Source organism: Bufo gargarizans, chromosome 3 (genome assembly GCF_014858855.1).
Source record: "Bufo gargarizans isolate SCDJY-AF-19 chromosome 3, ASM1485885v1, whole genome shotgun sequence".
NCBI classification, from domain to species: Eukaryota; Metazoa; Chordata; class Amphibia; order Anura; family Bufonidae; genus Bufo; species Bufo gargarizans.
Window position 1 is genome coordinate 32249503 of NC_058082.1, and position 16256 is coordinate 32265758.

Below are 16256 nucleotides of genomic sequence, written 5' to 3' on the forward strand. Positions count from 1 at the left end.
GATGGGGTCACTTTATGGAGTTTCTACTCTAGGGGTGCATCAGGGGGCTTCAAATGGGACATGGTGTCAAAAAAACTGTCCAGCAAAATCTGGCTTCCAAAAACCATACGGCGCACCTTTCACTCTACGCCCCGCTGTGTGGCCGTACAGTAGTTTACGGCCACATATTGGGTGTTTCTGTAAACAGCAGAGTCAGGGCAATAAAGATACAGTCTTGTTTGGCTGTTAACCCTTGCTTTGTTAGTGGAAAAAATGGGTTAAAATGGAAAATTAGGCAAAAAAATGAAATTCTCAAATTTCATCCCAATTTGCCAATAACACTTGTGCAACACCTAAAGGGTTAACGGAGTTTGTAAAATCAGTTTTGAATACCTTGAGGGGTGTAGTTTATAGAATGGGGTCATTTTTGGGCGGTTTCTATTATGTAAGCCTCGCAAAGTGACTTCAGAGCTGTAGTGGTCCCTAAAAATTGGGTTTTTGTAAATTTCTGAAAAATTTCAAGATTTGCTTCTAAACTTCTAAGCCTTGTAACATCCCCAAAAAATAAAATATCATTCCCAAAATAATTCAAACATGAAGTAGACATATGGGGAATGTTAAGTCATCACAATTTTTGGGGGTATTACTATGTATTACAGAAGTAGAGAAACTGAAACTTTGAAATTTGCTAATTTTTCAAAATTTTTGGTAAATTAGGTATTTTATTATGCAAAAAAATTAATTTTTTTGACTTTATTTTACCAGTGTCATGAAGTACAATATGTGACGAAAAAACAATCTCAGAATGGCCTGGATAAGTCAAAGCGTTTTAAAGTTATCAGCACTTAAAGTGACACTGGTCAGATTTGCAAAAAATGGCCTGGTCCTTAAGGTGAAAATGAGCCCGGTCCTTAAGGGGTTAATCACTATTTTGTGGAAGCAGGTATATCACACCAAGTATCTTAACCAAGATATTAGCTGGTCACACAAAATATATAAATATGGCACCCAACTTGTAAATGGCAATAAATTGAATAATGGGAAAAACTTAAAACATTCTTTTATTAGTCATATTAAAATAATAGGCCCAAAAGTTTATAACAGAAAAACCTCCCTAGGAGGTAACACTCTACTGCCACCCAAAGTGATATGGTGGAGAGTTTTAAAGCAGCCAGGAGGTGTGTTCACTGGGTCACTCAGAGGGTGAGTTAGGAATCAAAGGGATACAGTAAAAGAGGGAGACAGATGCTGGGTCTCTTCCCTAAGCGTCCCTATGTCCTAACTATTAAAACAGCACCCCTCCATGTCTGTCTCTAGGTGTCCCTTAAAGGCTATATGGTGACTCCATCCACAGATATCCCCCTCGGTGTCACCCACAGATATCCCCCTAAGTGTCACCCACAGATATCCCCCTCAGTGTCACCCACAGATATCCCCCTCAGTGTCACCCACAGATATCCCCCTCAGTGTCACCCACAGATATCCCCCTCAGTGTCATCCACAGATATCCCCCTCAGTGTCACCCACAGATCTCCTCCTCACCAGAGCCGCTTCCTAGCTAATTTATTCACTGCACTTGCCTCTGTATATTTGAAGAGAAGCGCCGTTTTCTCGCACAGGTGCACTGGCAGAGGCCAGGAAGACGGTGCATGCGCACTTAGATGCCTCTGCCAGTGCGCCTGGGCGAGATTACGGCGCTTCTCTTTAATTTCACAGAGGCAAGTGCAGTGAATAAATTAGCTAGGAGGCGGCGTTGGGCGGAGAGATTGCAGGCACAGGCAGCATCGCTTTGCTGCCTGTGCCGTTCGCAGCGCGCCCTGCACTGATAAAATCCTGTTACTGAGCGGGCCGCATGACATGGGCCGTAGGTTGGGCATCACTGTTCTAAACCATTTTTTGGCTTGTATTAGTGGGAAAAAAAGGTTTATTAGCCTTTGTGTGGTGAAGTGCTAAAATTACAGCCCTTTTTGTCTCGTATTAGTGGGAAAAGAAAAATATATTTGCCGTTCAGCGATGTTTTGATTTCCTTTTTATTTATTTATTTGATCTAACAGTATGTCAGACATAGAGGTGCCAGGCCTTGTACAGGGAAGTGGCAGAGGCTTAAATGTTTCTGGCGCAGGCACAGGTCGCAGCAGAGTAATGGGGCATGGCAGCAGGAGTCGCAGCGAGAGGCCTGAGCTCCTGGTGTCATCTAGCGGTCGTGTCTTGACCAGCAACCCAGCGGTTCTCGAATGGTTGACTCAGTCATCTCTGCTTTGGATCCACTCCTGGTTTTATTGGCATTAGCAATACTGATGGATTACTGACTAAATGCTGACCAAGTGAAGACGGATGCTCAGACATGATCCGTTTTTTGGTGGTTATTGTTTTGACTAGAGTTGAGCGAACACCTGGATGTTCGGGTTCGAGAAGTTCGGCCGAACTTCCCGGAAATGTTCGGGTTCGGGATCCGAACCCGATCCGAACTTCGTCCCGAACCCGAACCCCATTGAAGCCAATGGGGACCCAAACTTTTCGGTACTAAAAAGGCTGTAAAACAGGCCAGGAAAGGGCTAGAGGGCTGCAAAAGGCAGCAACATGTAGGTAAATCCCCTGCAAACAAATGTGGATAGGGAAATGAATTAAAATAAAAATTAAATAAAAATTAACCAAAATCAATTGGAGAGAGGTCCCATAGCAGAGAATCTGGCTTCACGTCACCCACCACTGTAACAGTCCATTTTCATAAATTTAGGCCAAGCACCCAGGCAGAGGAGAGAGGTCCCGTAACAGACAATCTGGCTTCATGTCAGCAGAGAATCAGTCTTCATGTCATAGCAGAGAATCAGGCTTCACGTCAGCCACCACTGCAACAGTCCATTGTCATAAATTTAGGCCCCGGCACCCAGACAGAGGAGAGGTTCATTCAAATTTGGGTAGCCTCGCAATATAATGGTAAAATGAAAATAAAAATAGGATTGAATGAGGAAGTGCCCTGGAGTACAATAATATATGGTTAAGGGGAGGTAGTTAATGTCTAATCTGGACAAGGGACGGACAGGTCCTGTGGGATCCATGCCTGGTTCATTTTTATGAACGTCAGCTTGTCCACATTGGCTGTAGACAGGCGGCTGCGTTTGTCTGTAATGACACCCCCTGCCGTGCTGAATACACGTTCAGACAAAACGCTGGCTGCCGGGCAGGCCAGCACCTCCAAGGCATAAAAGGCTAGCTCTGGCCACGTGGACAATTTAGAGACCCAGTAGTTGAATGGGGCCGAACCATCAGTCAGTACGTGGAGGGGTGTGCACACGTACTGTTCCACCATGTTAGTGAAATGTTGCCTCCTGCTAACACGTTGCGTATCAGGTGGTGGTGCAGTTAGCTGTGGCGTGTTGACAAAACTTTTCCACATCTCTGCCATGCTAACCCTGCCCTCAGAGGAGCTTGCATTGACACAGCTGCCTTGGCGACCTCTTGCTCCTCCTCTGCCTTGGCCTTGGGCTTCCACTTGTTCCCCTGTGACATTTGGGAATGCTCTCAGTAGCGCGTCTACCAACGTGCGCTTGTACTCGCGCATCTTCCTATCACGCTCCAGTGCAGGAAGTAAGGTGGGCACATTGTCTTTGTAGCGTGGATCCAGCAGGGTGGCAACCCAGTAGTCCGCACAGGTTAAAATGTGGGCAACTCTGCTGTCGTTGCGCAGGCACTGCAGCATGTAGTCGCTCATGTGTGCCAGGCTGCCCAGGGGTAAGGACAAGCTGTCCTCTGTGGGAGGCGTATCGTCATCGTCCTGCCTTTCCCCCCAGCCACGCACCAGTGATGGACCCGAGCTGCGTTGGGTGCCACCCCGCTGTGACCATGCTTCATCCTCCTCCACCTCCTCCTCATCCTCGTCCTCCTCGTCCTCCAGTAGTGGGCCCTGGCTGGCCACATTTGTACCTGGCCTCTGCTGTTGCAAAAAACCTCCCTCTGAGTCACTTCGAAGAGACTGGCCTGAAAGTGCTAAAAATGACCCCTCTTCCTCCTCCTCCTCCTCCTCCTGGGCCACCTCCTCTTCCATCATCGCCCTAAGTGTTTTCTCAAGGAGACATAGAAGTGGTATTGTAACGCTGATAATGGCGTCATCGCTACTGGCCATGTTGGTGGAGTACTCGAAACAGCGCAACAGGGCACACAGGTCTCGCATGGAGGCCCAGTCATTGGTGGTGAAGTGGTGCTGTTCCGCAGTGCGACTGACCCGTGCGTGCTGCAGCTGAAACTCCACTATGGCCTGCTGCTGCTCGCACAGTCTGTCCAGCATGTGCAAGGTGGAGTTCCACCTGGTGGGCACGTCGCATATGAGGCGGTGAGCGGGAAGGCCGAAGTTACGCTGTAGCGCAGACAGGCGAGCAGCAGCAGGATGTGAACGCCGGAAGCGCGAACAGACGGCCCGCACTTTATGCAGCAGCTCTGACATGTCGGGGTAGTTGTGAATGAACTTCTGCACCACCAAATTCAGCACATGCGCCAAGCTGACTGGATGAGCAGGTGGAAGAAGAGGAGGAGGAGGAAGTCGAGTAGGAGGAGGTGGCAACAGGAGGCAAAGAATGTTGCCCTGTGATCCTTGGCGGCGGAAGGACGTGCGCCAAACAGCTCTCCGCCTGGGGCCCAGCTGCCACTACATTTACCCAGTGTGCAGTTAGGGAGATATAGCGTCCCTGGCCGTGCTTACTGGTCCACGTATCTGTGGTTAGGTGGACCTTGCCACAGATGGCGTTGCGCAGTGCACACTTGATTTTATCGGATACTTGGTTGTGCAGGGAAGGCACGGCTCTCTTGGAGAAGTAGTGGCGGCTGGGAACAACATACTGTGGGACAGCAAGCGACATGAGCTGTTTGAAGCTGTCTGTGTCCACCAGCCTAAATGACAGCATTTCATAGGCCAGTAGTTTAGAAATGCTGGCATTCAGGGCCAGGGATCGAGGGTGGCTAGGTGGGAATTTACGCTTTCTCTCAAATGTTTGTGAGATGGAGAGCTGAACGCTGCCGTGTGACATGGTTGAGATGCTTGGTGACGGAGGTGGTGGTGGTGTTGGTGGTACATCCCCTGTTTGCTGGGCGGCAGGTGCCAACGTTCCTCCAGAGGCGGAGGAAGAGGCCGAGGCGGCAGCAGCAGAAGAGGCCGAGGCGGCAGCAGCAGAAGAGGCCGAGGCGGCAGCAGCAGAAGAGGTAGCAGGGGGAGCCTGAGTGACTTCCTTGGTTTTAAGGTGTTTACTCCACTGCAGTTCATGCTTTGCATGCAGGTGCCTGGTCATGCAGGTTGTGCTAAGGTTCAGAACGTTAATGCCTCGCTTCAGGCTCTGATGGCACAGCGTGCAAACCACTCGGGTCTTGTCGTCAGCACATTGTTTGAAGAAGTGCCATGCCAGGGAACTCCTTGAAGCTGCCTTTGGGGTGCTCGGTCCAAGATGGCGGCGGTCAGTAGCAGGCGGAGTCTCTTGGCAGCAGGTGTTCTGCTTTTGCCCACTGCTCCCTCTTTTGCTACGCTGTTGGCTCGGTCTCACCACTGCCTCTTCCTCCGAACTGTGAAAGTCAGTGGCACGACCTTCATTCCATGTGGGGTCTAGGACCTCATCGTCCCCTGCATCGTCTTCCACCCAGTCTTGATCCCTGACCTCCTGTTCAGTCTGCACACTGCAGAAAGACGCAGCAGTTGGCACCTGTGTTTCGTCATCATCAGAGACATGCTGAGGTGGTATTCCCATGTCCTCATCATCAGGAAACATAAGTGGTTGTGCGTCAGTGCATTCTATGTCTTTCACCGCTGGGGAAGGGCTAGGTGGATGCCCTTGGGAAACCCTGCCAGCGGAGTCTTCAAACAGCATAAGAGACTGCTGCATAACTTGAGGCTGAGACAGTTTCCCTGGTATGCATGGGGGTGATGTGAGAGACTGATGGGGTTGGTTTTCAGGCGCCATCTGTGCGCTTTCTGCAGAAGACTGGATGGGAGATAATGTGAACGTGCTGGATCCACTGTCGGCCACCCAATTGACTAATGCCTGTACCTGCTCAGGCCTTACCATCCTTAGAACCGCATTGGGCCCCACCATATATCGCTGTAAATTCTGGCGGCTACTGGGACCTGAGGTAGTTGGTACACTAGGACGTGTGGATGTGGCAGAACGGCCACGTCCTCTCCCAGCACCAGAGGGTCCACTAACACCACCACGACCATGTCCACATCCGCGTCCATTACTAGATGTTTTCCTCATTGTTATCGTTCATTACAACAACAAAAATATTATTTGGCCCAATGTATTGTATTCAAATTCAGCTGAATATAAATTTGAGGCCTAGTATTTAGGCGCTGGGGGACCGGTATGGATTTACTGACAGAATTAGACTGGGATATGGCCAAAAAATAACCACACTATTGCTGGTTAAATGCACTTGGTGTGATAGCTTGACCAACCACACTACTGAGGGTTAAATGCACTTGGTGACGGGCGCAGCTTGCCCCTGATGTAGTATATGGTCAAAAAATTAACAGACTATTGCTGGTTAAATGCACTTGGTGTGACAGCTTGACCAACCACACTACTGAGGGTTAAATGCACTTGGTGACGGGCGCAGCTTGCCCCTGATGTAGTATATGGCCAAAAAATGAACAGACTATTGCTGGTTAAATGCACTTGGTGTGACAGCTTCACCCTGATGTAGGCTTTAGCCAAAAAACAACCACACCATTGAGGGTTAAATGCACTTGGTCGCAGCTTGTGCTGGCGCACCACAAGACACAAAATGGCCGCCGATCACCCCAGAAAAAAGTGACTGACAAACGGTCTGGGCAGCCTAAAAACAGTGAGCAATTGAGTATCAGCAGCTCAATGACCCACAGCTGCAGATCAATCAATTAATCAAGTCCTTTGGAGAAGTTAATCTGCCTAATCTCGCCCTACTGTCGCAGCCGCAACCTCTCCCTATGCTGATCAGAGCAGAGTGACGGGCGGCGCTATGTGACTCCAGCTTAAATAGAGGCTGGGTCACATGGTGCTCCGGCCAATCACAGCCATGCCAATAGTAGGCATGGCTGTGACGGCCTCTTGGGGCAAGTAGTATGACGCTTGTTGATTGGCTGCTTTGCAGCCTTTCAAAAAGCGCCAAGAAAGCGTCACAAAAGCGCCAAGAAAGCGACGAACACCGAACCCGAACCCGGACTTTTACGAAAATGTCCGGGTTCGGGTCCGTGTCACGGACACCCCAAAATTCGGTACGAACCCGAACTATACAGTTCGAGTTCGCTCATCCCTAGTTTTGACGGATCAGAGGAAGGGCAAAATAATCAGTGACATCAACACAAACTTACTGCTGACACCCTCTCCACTCTGTCGGGGGGCTCTACTTGTATACACGATTAATAGAACAGGTTCTGTAGACATCTATGTGGAATCAGCTGACAGTATAAAAGGAGTGCGCGTCTTCTTGGTGCTAACATTGACCTGTACGGCTGAGTTCACACTTGAGTTATTTGGTCAGTTTTGGCCCCATAACTGCACAAGTAAGTGAAGTGTGCAGTGATTCTAAGAGCGACGCTTGTCATCTGTGTGTCATACTGACTCACAGTATTATTTCCCTACCACAGCAGACTCACTATGCGTGTTACCGCAAGGCACAGTGTTCTACGCCATTTTAAAGGCTCTCTGCAGCCAGGAAATAGCCGTTTTTTAACATTATTCGCCGCAAATAAATTCGGATCAAACCAATTTTTTTTAAAAGGTTTGGCAAACCAGTCGAATCCAATTTTTGAAAAATTTGCTCATCTCTATATATAACGTTAGGACAGTTAGAAAACTGAAAATGTTTCTGCAACCCTCCTAGGAAGTGAGAGAAGAGTTAGTTGGCATCCAAAACAGAGTTTACAATTTTTGTCACCCTAATGATAATGAGCAGGGTGCGTAGGTCCCCTAAGCCATCCAGCTCAAATCAAGCAACTTTGAGTCTTAGTGGCTCTCAGATCTTTCTGGTTGGAGAGCTGGTCTTGCATGTCTCATTGTGCACAAGGCTGCCATTGTAAGGTATGCTAATTGCCCCTGCCTTATAGATATGTTGTTGGTTTGTAGCTTTATGTTATTGTCTGTCTTTTTGATATTATGAGCAGGGATTTATGATAAGATAGTAATTATAGAGAAAAGCTATTGGTAATAGATAGCTTAATGCCTATGAAAAGAAGCTATAAGGCTACTTTCACAGTAGCATTTTTTGGATTCCGGCAGGCAGTTCCGTTAAACCTTATGCAAACTGATTTTTTATTTTTCGAATCCATTAGACGGATCTGGTGATATACCGGATCCGTTATCATCCGGTTTCAAACGGAATAAAAGATCAAAAGCGAAATTAGCTCCTGCTATATTCCGGCGCAGACGCAGACAGGAAAACCTGATCCAGCGACGCGGTAATTTCCAGAACACTTGATACCGGATTAGGCATTAATAAATCTCTGAAACACCAAAAACAACTCTATCATAAATATCTCGCGTGGAGTTATTCGTATCAACACCTATATAGCTCAAAGAGCAGCCACACAAAGAGTAATTCTAATTAAATATTCTTTATTGGATATCCAACACAAAAGATGGTATATCAATTAAAAAACATATAGAAAGCAGTGCATACTGAGAACACAACAGTGTTACAATGATTGTATAAAAACAGAGTAGGCTCCAAACCACTAAGGGACTAGTATCCCCCCATACACAATAAAGCAATATCAGCTAGGTGGGGCACATATGGCAATGAAGGCATCCAGAACATACGTAGACACTCCAGACATCTAAAGGAGTGTGAGTCTGAATGCCACCCACATCAAGCGGAGACTGCAAAGGAGGAGGGGGGGAAAGAAAAGACACTGTTTAAAGTGCAAATGCAGAGAATTTCCTACTGACCCTGGTCTGGAACCGCCGCCCGACGATCGTTTCGCAGAATGCTTCCTCTTGAATGCTTCCTCTTAATAAATCTCTATAGAAATTAATGGCAGATCTGGAAAGTGTTTTGTTTCTGTATTTTGGCCGGAAAAATTGCCGCAACAAGCTGCTGTATTTTGTCCGTTCAAATACCGTACAAGGGATGGAATGGAAGACATCCTGATGCATACTGAACGGATTGTTTTCCATTCAGAATAAATTAGGAGAAAACTGATGCATTTTTTTCCGATATTGAGACCCTTTACCGGATTTCAATACCGGAAATAAATAACGCTAGTGTGAAAGTACCCTTAGTTATAGATAGCATAATAGTTATAGGAAAAGGCTATTAGATAAGAAAGCAAAAAATATATATATAAATAAGAATAATTATTTAAATGGGAAATATGTATAGAAAAAGCTGATAAATATTTATTAAAAGGTAATAGAATAAAATAGTAAAATAAGAGTGAAAGGGTTAATAAAGAAAAGGGTGTGTGTTTAAACAGATTAAGGTAGATAATTAGCTTAATATAGTTTAACCAATAGGATTTTGAGAAGTTTAAGCAGTGATTAATTAGGTAATTGAGCTAATTGTTACAAAGTAACTCTTTCTTGGAATTTTTGGTAATAGAGGTGCATCTTATAAAACAAAAAATACGGTAGTTGTTCTTTCCCCTATAATTTATTGTAATGTGGTTGGTTAATGGTACCTGGTAACTGGCAACATTCCTGAGGTAACTGTACGTGTGTATTGCAGACTGACGACCTTTAGGAGGGGCCAGAAGGCTAGAAAACATCTAGCTTATGTAATAAAGAGCTCACCTTCATTAACGGCATCATGAGGGTAAAGATGTATCATTAGGATGTTGGCCAGTTGCCATGTTGGGAACTGGTTGACGGGGAGCTTGATTATTTATTCACAGCGTTGGTGACTGTTACTTACAGTACTTTACTCTGTATGTTATCCTTCTGATATCCTTTATCATAGCTTAGTAAACTTTTTATGCACCCAAGTCGAGTTAAGTCTATCCATTCCTGAATCTCAGAATGCATGATAATACAACATATTTTACTATATTAATGGACATATTTAAAAACACACTGCACTGTCTCATGTGTTGTGCTTTTTCAAATTACAAAAATTCCAATCATTGTCTATTATCAGGTGCAGATGGTGTTTAAATACATGGGGTTACGGGGGAAAAACAGTGGCTTGTTGGCACCAAGCATCCAAAAAATGCCTCAACAGGGCAAATTATGCTCCTGTTTATAGCCATACACATGTATCAATTTCATAAAAAAATTCTGCGCAAGCATACAAAATGTATGCCTTAATGGGAGCAGAATACCTGCCTGTATTTATACAGTCATGTGAAAAAATTAGGACACCCTTTGAAAGCATGTGGTTTTTTGTAACATTTTTAATAAAAGGTTATTTCATCTCCGTTTCAACAATACAGAGAGATTAAAGTAATCCAACTAAACAAAGAAAACTGAAGAAAAGTCTTTTCAAGATCTTCTGTAAATGTCATTCTACAAAAATGCCTATTCTAACTGAGGAAAAAGATAGGACACCCTCACATGTATTCCCTCTTAAATTGGCTCAGATCTCACACAGGTATATCACACCAGGTGCACATAATTAGTAGATCGTTACTCTGCATGTTGAATGAGGCTTGCCCTATTTAAACCTCAGACATTTAGTTTGGTGTGCTCCTGACTGTTGAAGTGAGAGTGAGCACCATGGTGAGAGCAAAAGAGCTGTCAGAGGACTTCAGAAAAAAGATTGTAGCAGCCTATGAGTCTGGGAAGGGATTTAAAAAGATCTCAAAAGATTTTGAAATCAGCCATTCCACTGTCCGGAAGATAGTCTACAAGTGGAGGGCTTTCAAAACAACTGCCAACATGCCCAGGACTGGTCGCCCCAGCAAGTTCACCCCAAGAGCAGACCGCAAGATGCTAAAAGAGGTCTCCAAAAACCCTAAAGTGTCATCTCGAGAACTACAGCAGGCTCTGGCTACTGTTGATGTAGAAGTACATGCCTCTACAATCAGAAAGAGACTGTACAAGTTTAACTTGCATGGGAGGTGTGCAAGGAGGAAACCTTTGCTTTCCAAGAGAAACATCGAGGCCAGACTGACATTTGCCAGAGATAAAGTTGACAAAGACCAGGACTTCTGGAATAATGTTCTTTGGACAGATGAGTCCAAAATTGAATTATTTGGACACAACAGCAGAGGACATGTTTGGCGTAAACCAAACACAGCATTCCAAGAAAAGAACCTCATACCAACTGTGAAGCATGGAGGTGGAAGTGTCATGGTTTGGGGCTGCTTTGCTGCAGCAGGACCTGGTCAGCTCACCATCATAGAATCCACGATGAATTCTACTGTGTATCAGAAGGTGCTTGAAGAACATGTGAGACCATCAGTTAGAAAATTAAAGCTGAAGCGGAACTGGACCATGCAACATGACAATGACCCAAAACATACTAGTAAATCAACCAAAGATTGGCTGAAAAAGAAGAAATGGAGAGTCCTGGAATGGCCAAGTCAAAGTCCAGATTTGAATCCCATTGAGATGCTGTGGGGTGACTTGAAAAGGGCTGTACGTGCAAGAAACCCCTCAAACATCTCACAGCTGAAAAAGTTCTGCATTGAGGAGTGGGGTAAAATTTCCTCAGACCGATGTCGAAGACTGGTAGATGGCTACAAGAACCGTCTCACTGCAGTTATTTCAGCCAAAGGAGGTAACACTCGCTATTAGGGGCAAGGGTGTCCTATCTTTTTCCTCAGTTAGAATAGGCATTTTTGTAGAATGACATTTACAGAAGATCTTGAAAAGACTTTTCTTCAGTTTTCTTTGTTTAGTCGGATTACTTTAATCTCTCTGTATTGTTGAAACGGAGATGAAATAACCTTTTATTAAAAATGTTACAAAAAACCACATGCTTTCAAAGGGTGTCCTAATTTTTTCACATGACTGTAGAAGGCACGCACATGTGTTAAGAGTAGCTGAAAAGATAAGCTTGTTCTGAACGATCCTGGGAAAATTCTCACTTTTAATTGAGAACAGCAGCAGTACAGTGTGGATATGGAAAAAGTAGGGTTGCATATGGCCGCAATAGTACTGTGCCACTATGTACATCTGGCCAAAAGTCTCAGTGATGAGATTTTTTCAATGCAATTAGAATAGAGAATTATTCAGTTAAATGTTGGTGAATCCGCAAAAATGCATCACTATGGACTCAGTGCGGAAATTGTAAGTGCTGGAATTTGCCAAAAACTTTGAAAAACTGGCAGAAGAACGTATTTAACATTACAGAAGAGTTAAATTTTTGTGAAAGCATGGAAATGAGCCACTAGGGACACCTAGTCGAAAGTCTCAGTGATTTGGCAAAAACTGTGACTGATGACATAGAATTCAATTTTACAGAAGAATTTAATTTTGGGGAAGGCACAAAACTGCACCACATTTACCGCAATTAAGCAGTATGGCAGCAATTGCACCGTCATCAACTTACCAGGTTAGAGTTCAGCTTTTACATAAGGTAATTGCTAGGCAAAAATAGTCTTCTCATGGCCACACATTCTGTTATGGATGTCTCACAATGGAGAGGAGGACAAGGAGTGGAAGAAGTCTGAGCAGAAGAAGTGCAGTACGCAGCCCTGCAGGGTGAGGCGAATGGTGAGGTCACAGGGGTAGTTACTAACTGAGGGTGTTTTTGGTACTCACAGTTTTTTTATATACCCTGAGCAGGCGTACAGCAGTGATGGAGAGGCTGGCACATGGATCCTCTGGGGCACTCTGTGTATAGGGACCAGGCCGGGTGGTAGGTGAGGTGCCCTGGATGTTGCAGGTTTTTAATGTGCCGGTGGCAAGATCCCTTTAAGTTCGTGACGCCAGTGCCGGTAATGGTGGCACACCGATTTATTGTAGTAATAATTGAGGAAAACAAGTTGCAGTAAACCAGAACTTCCTTTTACTGAAACAGTTCAACTATTTACAGTCTTTAGTTGGTTCCATATGTCAAAAGGTTGAATACAGGCAGGCTTTATACAAAACGGCAGGCAAAGTCTTTGCAAGATACTCAGAGGGCATAAACACTTACAGATCAGGCTGCACTTTTCCTCAGGTCCTGTCTGGGTTACTCCAAGGCCCGTATGCCCTATTGCTGGCTTTATCCTTGGGTAGGGAAACCTTCCTCTGGTATATGTATATCCTTGCTTTTGTATATCCTTCTGCCCTTCAGCTCTGTTTGGCTGGAAATAAACTTGGCTCTGCACTGCACCTTTAAGGGAACTTGGTTTCTCAGGAGGCAAACCCTTCTCCTGGTGGCAAGCTAGGAGCCTGGGCTATCTAGCTGCATGTCAGAAGCTTCTCTTCAGCTCTGCTCTGGCTAGAGTCCACACTGACTTCTGACTACTCACTCTAGACTGACCTTTCCTGTCCTGAACGTGACAATATATACTAGGGGTTCCCTAGCTCCCTCTACTGTCTAGGAGGAGGAACTACCCCTAACAGGCCTGGTACAGGGGAAAACAGGGAAAATACACATAAAAACATCATATAAAATACAATGACCCTGTTCTACAGGAGGTGGAGAACGTGGCCCAATTGACCCTTGTGTAGTGCCCACATTTACCTAGTGAGACACTACAGAAGCAGCTGATGATGACAAGGACACTGTAAAGCCACAGAGAAGACCAGAAGGAGGATATACTTGTTCTGATTCAGAATGCTGTCTAGTTTCATTTTCCCACAATAACTGGTAATGCCATCGAGCCCTGGTAACTATGTTTGTGTTTAAACACTAGCAGCTTATTATAATCCTACAGATTCTCCACATGGCTGTGGTTTTCTGTGCCAGCCTAGTGAAGTAAAATCGGAAGATGCTTGCACAGAGCTAGAGACAGCGGAGCTTGGCCTAGGAGTGACCTGCATCAGCAGCATCACCAGTTCCCAAGCTGACCACAATAGAAGCGATCTTGGCTTGCCAGTTTTTGGGAGGTTTCGGCCTTACATTGCTTTTGTTCCTTATTGCTGCCAGTGCCAACTCACTTCTTCTCTGATGTTACCTGCTCCTCCCAACACCGATCTGGCTCCCAGGTCCTAACACGCAATTACCATCATAGTCCTCATCATTCATGATACTTTTATCAGACTGTGACATGTCATTATGGGCTCCTTGGACCCCCTCTCAATTCCCTGCTCTGCGTTTGCCCCAAGTGTCATTGTTGCTATCACTACTAGAGATGAGCATATCAAAGCTGATGAAGTGGAATTCGATGGAAAAATTTGATTCGCACCAAAGGCGAATTTCCTTGCGCTTTTTGATAACGAATCGCCTTTTTTAATAAAATGGCTGCTGCACATGTGAGGACATGGATAAAGGAACTCTGGGAAGGCAGGATCACCCATAATGCCATGCATGCAGCCAATCAGCAGCCAGCCAGCCCTGCAATGTCACAGCCCTATAAATAGCTGTGACATCGGTGCAGTGATATACTCTAAATCTCAGTTTGTCACGTATTAGCGGCGAAATAAAAATATATTCACAGTCCAGCATTGCACTTATCTGTTGAAAAGCCTTTTGCGTAGTGTAAAAGTAGAAAAAAATTAGGGCCTATTTGCCATTCAGCTGTGCAGTGATATATTTTACAGCCCTGTTTGTCTTATATTAGTGGCGAAATAAATATATATTCGCCGTCCAGCGTTGCACGTTTCTGTTGAAAAGCCTTTTGTGTAGTGTAAAAGTAGAAAAAAATTAGGGCCTAATTGCTGTTCAGCGATTCAGTGATACATTCTACAGCCCTGTTTGTCTTGTATTAGTGGCAAACTAAAAATATATTTACCATTCAACGTTGTACTTAACTGTTGAAAAGCCTTTTGTGTAGTGTAAAAGTAGAACAAAAATTAGGGCTTAATTGCTGTTCAGCAATGCAGTGATACATTCTACAACCCTGTTTGCTGTGTATTAGTGGCGAAATAAAAATATATTCGCCGTTTAGCATTGCACTTATCTGTAAAAAAGCCTGTTGTGCTGTGTAAAAGTAGAAAAAAATTAGGGCCTAATTGCCATTCAGCAGTGCATTGATATATTCTACAGCCCTGTTTGCCAAGTATTAGTAGCAAAATAAAAATATATTCACCGTCCAGCGTTGCACTTATCTGTTAAAAGCCTGTTCTGTTGTGTAAAAGTAGAAAAAAATTAGGGCCTAATTGCTATTCAGCAGTGCAATGATATAGTCTATAGCCCTGTTTGTCGTGTATTAGTGGTGAAATAAAAAAAATATTTGCCATTCAGCGTTGCACTTATCTGTTGAAAAGCCTGTTCTGTTGTGTAAAAGTAGAAAAAAATTAGGGCCTAATTTCCTTTGTGCGGTGCAGTGATATACTCTAAATCTGTTTGTCATGTATTAGTGGCAAAATAAAAATATATTTGCAGTCCAGCGTTGCACTTATCTGTTGAAAAGCCTGTTGTGTTGTGAAAAAGTAGAAAAAAATTAGGGCCTAATTACCATTCAGCGGTGCAGTGATATATTCTATAGCCAGGTTTGCCGTGTATTAGTGACAAAATAAAAATATATTCGCCGTCCAGCTTTGCACATTTCTGTTGAAAAGCCAGTTGTGTTGTGTAAAAGTAGAAAAAAAAATTATGGCCTAATTGCCATTCAACGGTGCAGTGATATACTCCAAATCTACAAGATTAGGCAGAAAGAGGCCAAGCAAGTTATAAGAACTTCTAAAGCTCAGGCAGAAGAAAAACTAGCTCAGTCTATGAAAAAAGGGGATAAGACATTCTTCAGATATATAAATGAAAAAAGGAAATTAAAACAAGGAATAACTAAATTAAAAACAAAGGACGGAAGGTATGTAGAAGAGAATAAAGGGCTAGCCGACTGCCTTAATGAATACTTCAGTTCAGTTTTTACAAAAGAAAAAGAAGGAGAAGGACCTCCACTAGAAAGGATGACTAATAAATTGTTTGCATGTGTCTTTACAGAGGAAGATGTTCTAAGTTTGCTGTCTAAAGTGAAGACAAATAAGTCACAGGGGCCTGATGAGATACACCCAAAATTATTAAAAGAGCTTAGTGGTGAGCTGGCAAAACCGTTAACAGATTTATTTAACCAATCATTAGTAACAGGAGTCGTCCCGGAAGATTGGAAATTGGCAAATGTCGTGCCCATTCACAAGAAAGGTAGTAGGGAGGAATCGAGCAACTATAGACCAGTGAGTCTGACATCAATAGTAGGCAAATTAATGGAAACCCTATTAAAGTATAGGATTGTGGAACATCTAAAATCCCATGGATTGCAAGATGAAAAACAACATGGGTTTACTTCA